This window comes from Anomalospiza imberbis, chromosome 1, assembly GCF_031753505.1.
Source record: "Anomalospiza imberbis isolate Cuckoo-Finch-1a 21T00152 chromosome 1, ASM3175350v1, whole genome shotgun sequence".
In the NCBI taxonomy this organism is placed as follows: Eukaryota; Metazoa; Chordata; class Aves; order Passeriformes; family Viduidae; genus Anomalospiza; species Anomalospiza imberbis.
Window position 1 is genome coordinate 147,491,977 of NC_089681.1, and position 7,824 is coordinate 147,499,800.

Consider the following 7,824-nt stretch of genomic DNA (forward strand, 5'->3'; position numbering starts at 1 on the left):
CCTGAGGAGCAGCTTGGGCAGAAGGCAGCAGGAGAAGGCTGAGGCAGGACAGAAATGCCAGGGAAGGGACTGTGTGACACAGCTGTGTACAAGAGCCAAATGCTCCTCAAATAGCCAGAGACAGCAGAGCTCTGGGATATCTTCAGGCTGAGCTGACAGCTTGGCTCTGGGGGGTCACGGGACCCACCCTTGGTGCCTCAGGATCTTGATCCTGTCTCCTGCAAGGTGCTGATGGGCCCTTGGTTGTAGTCCCCAGTCATCCATTTGGGCTGTTTGAAGAGAAGGGAGATGTGTCCTCCAGCATGTCCCAGCAGGACCCCACCACACTGCCTGCTGCCAAACCTTTATCCCAAACACAGCATCTCAGGCAAACCCACAAGACAAAGATGCTGAAAGTTCTGCTTTATTTTCTAGAGTGTAACATTAATTACGAATTTACTTTGACATTCACTGCACTCCTAATGTCAAGGATGTGATTTCCCCCTGCTCTGGACTTGGGTACAATGCTGCCACTGCTCTGATGCAATCTGGAGGTTGCTTTATTGCTTCCCTGTGATCACTCTCAAGACATCTGACCCTGCCTTTCTCAGCTCTGCAGTGATGCCCTTGTCACACTGCTGGTCTTTGCAGGACATCTGCAGCTGCCCTGATGCAAGCCCAAAGGAGTCAGTGATCAGTGGCAGTGTAATTGTGCTCCATGAATTGTCACTGAAGAGCCTGGGCTCTTTTGTGTGGCTGTTTCTGAAGCGGAGGCTTGACTTTGTTTACACCAGATGTTCAGAGGCTTTGCCCTGTCAGTGTCCCCAGTCTGTTCTGGCCAGGAGAAGACCTCCTGCATGGACACTTCCTAGGTGGGAGAGCAAGTGCTGACAGAAATGTGCTTTGGGAAATAAGAAAAATATTTGCCTCTTTTGTATTCAGGGCACACACAGCCCCTTCCTACCCCCAGGACCTCCTGCTGCAGAGAGAGCCCTCAGTCCACATCTGAGGCAGCCTAAAAAGCTGCAGCTGTGCTTCTGCACCAGGTCCTCTGCTGGAACATTGGTGGGGTAGACACTCCAGCTGAGAAGTAAGAGAAATCCCTGGCTAACACCTGCCCTGGGATTTGGGAGATTTTTTTCTCTGATGTGCCAAAGGTTCCCAGTGACTTAACCCCTCAGCTCCTGGTCTGTAACAGAGGTGTTGATGTGCCCATCCCTCTCTGCCTGGAGAGCTGTGTGAGATGGTGAGGCAGCAGCCACAGAGGCAGCTTGAGCAGTCAGGCAGAACGAGACAACCCATGCCCAAGACTTTGATCCTGAAATGGTGTCTTAGGGTAAAATTCAGCCCCAGACTGCTCAGGGGTGATCTAGCCTTGGCTTGATCTCATCTGATCCCTGCGGCATGGTTTGTTTTCTGTTTGGCTCCTACCAGATGTTTTTAGTTGGGAAGTTGCATTCCCCTGAGGGTGGGATATGTGCTCCCTCAGTTTCACAGTCAGGGTTTTGCTGAACAAGGACACCATGTCTATACCACTAAATAAAAGGGGCTAAGAGCAGTTGTGCAGCCAGATGGCACAACACAGGTCCAGAAACCAAACCCTCTTCTCCTCTCCAAACCCAAACCAGGGTGGCCTCAGCCATGCTGACAGCTGGGGTTGGTCCCTGCCCCATGCCAGCCCTTGAAGAGTCCCCAGGCCCTCTCTGGGAGAGGAGGATGCCGTGCCAAGGAGCTTGATGACAATTTAACAGTACGGACCATTGTGACTGCCTGGTGCCTGGCTTAGTGCACAACCATGAATGTTGCCTCAGAGCTTCGGGGCTCCCCCTTGGTGCCTGTCCTCTTGTGACATGGAGGTCTTCAGGTGGGCACACCCAAGCATGAACCAAGCTTTGGGGTCCCAACTTTAAACCTCCTTTGTGGGCCTGCATAGAATTCCTGCATTATGGAGCAGCAGGATGCAAACCTTTTACCCTGACACTGTGCAATGCAAAGGGATGGTGTATCCCCACTGACTTGGCATCCCACTCCCAGCAGGTCAAGACTATGGGACCAGAGGCTGTCACACACACACTCCAGGAGCTGGACTGAGTCTGGCAAACACTTCCATAAAACCCTGCCTCTAGATCAGCTCTGCTCCACAGCTCCAGTTCTCTGCTGCTCTGAGTCTTCTCTCCTTTGTACTTGACAGGTGTTATTTTTCTCTGCTCAGGGTATCCAGGATGGGGTCTGGAGGGGTTACTCTGGTTACCCAGGATGTACAGTCAGTGTACAAATTGCCTTACTCACAGAATCACAAAACGGTTTGGGTTTAAAAAAAGGATCTTAAAGATTATCTCATTCTCAGCCCCTGCCATGGGCAGGGACACCTTCTGCCAGGCCAGGCTGCTCAAATGTGTGCAAACTTACCCAAAATGCACCTCCTCTCTCAGGGTCACGGCATGTGCACTTACCTGTTCATCTCCACTCACCCTGCGACTGTTTTTTCCAGGAGAATCCCGGGTGAACGTGGCCAGGAAAATCCGGATGCAGCAAAATCTAAACAGAGACAGGCACCTCTTGGAGTGCTTTACAACCCATTTGCTCAGCTCAGAGGGGCACGAGCTGCAGCACAGCAAAGAACAGGGATCTTGATGTCTCTCTTGGATCAGATACAGACAGTAGCCTGTCTAGTTACAGAGAGCACTTTCTTTGATTAAAAGCTAATAAATATTCATCCCTTTCCTCTCCTGCCATCCCTCCCAAATCCCCAGAGACAAAACTTAGACAAGCAAAACTGGTTCATTTGTGATGTATTCCAGTGCATTGCTCCAAAACACTTGGAATCCTTCCAGATAACAGTGCGTGGCTGCAAGGGCTATGGATCACCAAGGAAAGGGCCAATACTTTGCATTCACTTAAAACAAGGCTCAGGTCATAAAGGACATGCTCATTATTAATGGTGGGTGTTGGGAAGCAAAGTATAAAGCGTACACAGATCCTTATCCACAGCTAATTCCTCAGTAAATTGGCAGAGATGCATCACTGCCTGCAGAGCCAGAGACAGAGAGGAATTGGATGTTAAGGACAGCTCAGTTTTGCAGGAATACAGATGTGCCATCAGCTGATGAAAACCACGGTGAGGAGCAAGGGGAGAAGATATATCAGTAGTGAAGGCTGTCTCCTTTTAAGGCAAGGAAAACTAAACTCTCACCAGGAAAGAACAGATGCAAACAGATGGAGAGATCGTGGCCAGTGCAACAGCGCAGCGCCCGCTGAGCCAATCCTGGTGAAACACAGACTGCCAAACCAAGCCACTGTCACCCAGGAGGAGACCAGAGCAGCCAAGGGCTTATTCAGCACAGAGATATTGCTGGAGAAAACCAGCCCTGGCAGAGAAATATGGAATAGATGCAAGACTCTGCTGTCTCAACAGAGATTTAAGCCACAGCCCTGCAGGGAAAGTCCCCTGAGGGCACTAGACTGTGGATGGAGAAGAGCTCCCCATCTCTGCATGGAAGCCTATCCCGTAGTTATCTCTGAAGCTGCTATAAACCTCTGTTTTTCCACTTCTTGACTTCCAGTCAGAGTATAGAGCAATTATTTCTTGGGGAAGGGCTGCCTTCAGCCCATATTGGTCGGGGGTCCAGAAGTGATCAAACTATTAGTAAAATAGTATTATTAGGATAATAATTGATACATAAATAGTAATAGTATATATCAGTTATAATAATCTATAACTATGATTATTATTTCTTATGATTATTACATCCAAGCTTCTGCATCTTCCTGCATCGTGGGAATGTGCTGCTGGGACCCCAGGCATGGTGTGTGCTCAGAGTGAGCAGCAGCATGTTATCCATGTGCTTCTGCAACCCACCAGCCCCCAGCTCTGCACAGCACCAGGCTGGATGCAACCCCACCAGAATCACAGTCCTCAGCAGCCCAGAGACAAACCTCCATCCAATGATCTCCGTGCTGTTTAGGCACAAGTAAACCTGTGTCCACTTCCTGGCCCTGTAGAAACCAATCACTTGTGCCTTTCCTTGAATGCTCAGGCTTCAAGCTAGATACTGACAGCAGAAGTTGGTAGAAGATGAAGTCTTGCAATTTTCCAGCAATTTTCCAGCTTTGTGGGGGCTGTTGGGCAAACAAGAACCAAGAAGGTTCATGGTTGGGTTTCAGCTGGCACGAGTTCTGCAAAGCCCATACCGTGGGCCATTTTTTCTGCTGAGCTAAGCTTTGCTTGGCACATCCTGTGGTGGGTCCTGAGGGAGCCCAGGGTTGCTCTCTGATCCTCCAGCTGGGTCCCAGCCAGGCCCTGCCAAGACATCCCTGGTGTGGGGTCAAGCCTTGTCTCAAAAACAGCTCAGCTGATCAAAGCAATGGAGCAGGGAAAAAACAGTGGGAAACTGAGGATCCTCATCATTGAATGGAAAATCCTTCCCCAAGGACGGTATCCAAACACCCAGGTGGTACTGGAGAGCACAAAGGCACCACACACATGGCAAAGGGACTCTGGTCCTCAGTTTGCAGAGATCCAGGCTCTGGGGTAAGAGCAGGAAGCTTCTTAAAAAAAAAAAATGCAAACTGCCCTTTCAAAGAGCTTCCCAAGGAAATGGGATGCTTGCAGTGATACCCACATAAATAATCCCTTTTTCCAGAGCCCTCATAAGCTCCCTTTGCCCATATAAGCTGAAAGAGCTCTCAAGGGCAGAACAGCCCCATGAAATACATGGCCATGCCATCATTTTGGGATTTAAAATGATCAAGGCGAAAACCAGAAACTTTTTTTTTTTTTTGCTACCGTCACTGTTCACTGTTTCAAACCCTTTTTCACATTTACTTCCTCTTCCTCTGTGGGGTTAGTCAGATTTCAGCACTTTTAGACCTCTGGTAGATTCTCTTCCTAGGGGTGTCCTACAGCACAGACCTCAGGAGTCTTGGAGATGCTCTGCATGTTTCAGGGACTCAAGGGTGGGACAAATCTTCCGTACCAGGGAGTCAGTCAGCTACACTGGGAAATTAGTGCTTTTCATTTCTTCTGTGTACCCCAAATTAACAGGCTGGCAAACTCCCTTACTCCTTTGCAGGACTCTCCTTGATGTCACAGAAGAAAATCTTGGAGCAACTCAAAGAAAAGCACTCAAGGCTCCTCTAGGGCTGCCAAAATCAGTTAAATCTCATGCTTGACTTCATCTTCAAGGTCTTCAGTTCAGCAGGACATAACAAGGAAAATCCTTCAGTAAATCTGGCAGGGGAAAAGTAGATTTGGAGGCGTGGGGGGGGGGGGGGAAATTCTGTATCATCTCCGAGCTAACATCTTTTTTGTGTAGTCTATATGTGCACATATGTAGGTGTGCATGTATATATCTATATCATCTATATCTATATATATATTATATATATGTCATATTTGAGGCTGTTAGGCAGGTCAGACTAGTTCATGTGAGTAATTTGCACAGCTTTGCTTAATAGAAAATATTGTGTCCATCCACAAGCTTAAAAAAAACCCCATAGCTTTAGACAGGCAAAAATTAATCTTGGATGGGGACAATTTGCTGAAACATTCTCTAAAAGGTCCCAGATGTATTTTTGCATTTGTTTGCCATTTTGCAAGACCCTGGCTATGGTCCTTTTGTGTTCAGAAGGTTCAGACTTCACAAATGGTGTGGTTTAATGCATGACTGTTAATGAACTCATTCAGAATTTAAACCAGCACCAGAATCTGATCCACTGCATCTCTATGCAAATACACTCTCAAAAGTACTGTGCAGGAAGTGACCTGCTTCCACTAATGCCCAGATAATGAGGAAATGAGGATTTATGCCACCAGAGACACTCCCCTCTTGGAGCACATCTTCTGAGACATTCAGTCAAGAAATCACTTCAGCACAGCCTCCAGAGGGAAGCCTGATCATTAAGAAATGACATTTCTGCACCATGTGATGAATGACAATTGGGCTGGCAGCTCAGCTTTCATCCAGGCTGAGGATTCATCCCACCAGAGCACTGATGTCAAGAGAAACAATCCCTTCCATTTAGAGTTTGGGCCAAGCTTCAAATACAGGGAATGAGGGCGAGAGCTTGGTTTCCTGGGAGTCCCAGGATCTGTTGCAGCATATCCTCAAAACCCTTCCATAAACACATCCCACAGCTTAACTGCTTTGAGTCTCTTTTCACTGCTCCCAAAGCAGGCATGTCCCAGGCTACCACAGCTCATACAGCCCCAGCAGTGTCAAATTCCAAACCACAAACCACTGTCCCTTTGCACCCTAACCAAGATTCTTGAAGGTGGACACTGGGGGTCATGGTGTCTTCCTCAAAGTCTGTGTGTCCCTCACAGCAGGCGTGACGTATCCAGAAGGGCAGTGGTTTGATACAGATCCCAGCTAGGAAATACAACCATTCCCCAAACCCAGATTGCTTGGGACAGGGAGACAAGTTTATCCTTCACAAGGGAAAAAGTTGGGGCACTGTTGTGTTGGTGTTTCCCTTCAGTGGCAGAGCTGGGGTTCTGATGAGCTCAGAGCTGATGCGTTGGGAACCAGGATGGGACAGATGTCTCGCGGTGAATGACATCTGGGCTGATGTTGTCTTTCTGAACACCTCATGTGGGACTCCCACTGGAGACAATGGGGAAAAACAGATCCCTGCAAAGATCCCCCCACTTTCTTCTGCTTTGGTGCCCATTTTAGATGAGAAGAGTCTCATGGGATGGACTTTTACATAAAAAGGGCTGAGAGCACCAAATCCAATGCAGACCTTGTACCTATCCCAGAGGTGACTCTGCCTGCACACCTCACCTCAGGCTCTGAGCTCTGGAGGACCTTGTCCCATTTTGGAGGCCTGTCTAAATTCCCCACCAAAAACAAGAGCCAGCTCATTCTCTTCTTGTGTTTTACCACAGCTGGGACACACCAAACTTGCTTTTCATCCCAGCAATTCCTCTTCATGATCCTGCACATCGAACAGCACTGAGCTGCCACCAGACACTCCAAATGCTGAGATGTAATAACCAGCCTTGTGTCACATCCTAGGCAGGACCATTCCATCCCTCTAAAGAGGAAGACACATAAAAGTGTGAGGAAAGGGGAAAATCCAGCTGTGGTAATTCTGAAGTGCTTGCAAAAAAAAACCCTGAAACCAATGTAATTGGATTATTTAAGACATTCTTAACCAGTTTTTTTCTGCTTTCCCTCCATTGCAGCTGGAGGTGCCAGTCCCAACACATTTGTGATGTGCAGAGCAAGTTCTGTATGGTCCCAGGAAATTTCTTTATTGTCAGTACATTGCTGACCCCCTTGGAGATTGCTGGGGTGCTTAATTCAGCTGAAGAGTGATACATTGAAGTGTTCTACATTTTTTTAATTGCTGGTCATCTGGAAAAAAAAAATGCCTGTAGCCACCAAAGCTCTCAGTCACTTTGAAATGGAAAGTTTTCCCCTTTGCACAATCTTCCAAGTATTGCATGTGGCCTAATTCTATAATTACAAAATAGATCTGAATTGCTTCAAAGAAGCTGTTGTGTTCCAGCAGGTACATAACAAGTTTATAGTATCAGCTAACTGCACTGTTATATAAGGGTTCAGAATGACTTTTGAAACCAACAGGCAGACCTGCCAGGTATCAAATATATCTTGTTTTGTTTGGGGAATTCTTTATTAATACCTCATTATGAAAGTAACCTGTGCTTTCTCCATCCATTCCAGAGAGGATCTAAATGTTAATACTGTGCAGAAAGTGCTGGGCTTGATACTGAGCTCATGCACATCATCTCCACTGACCTCAGTGGTTAATTTTAGACACCAGCAAAATCCAAATTATGCATGTAAGTCAACATCTCAGAGCCCACATTCACCAGAG

At 47.5% G+C, this 7,824-nt stretch overlaps 1 long non-coding RNA gene across 1 annotated transcript; it reads right to left on the reverse strand.

Annotated features, from left to right (window-relative positions):
- Positions 1–1,895: 1,895 nt before the first annotated feature.
- Positions 1,896–7,081, reverse strand: LOC137464081 (uncharacterized). The gene is made up of 2 exons (XR_010994069.1): positions 6,880–7,081; positions 1,896–2,517 (listed from the first exon to the last, which is right to left on the reverse strand). It is a non-coding gene; the product is annotated as an uncharacterized lncRNA (long non-coding RNA).
- Between the last annotated feature and the right edge of the window lie 743 nt (positions 7,082–7,824).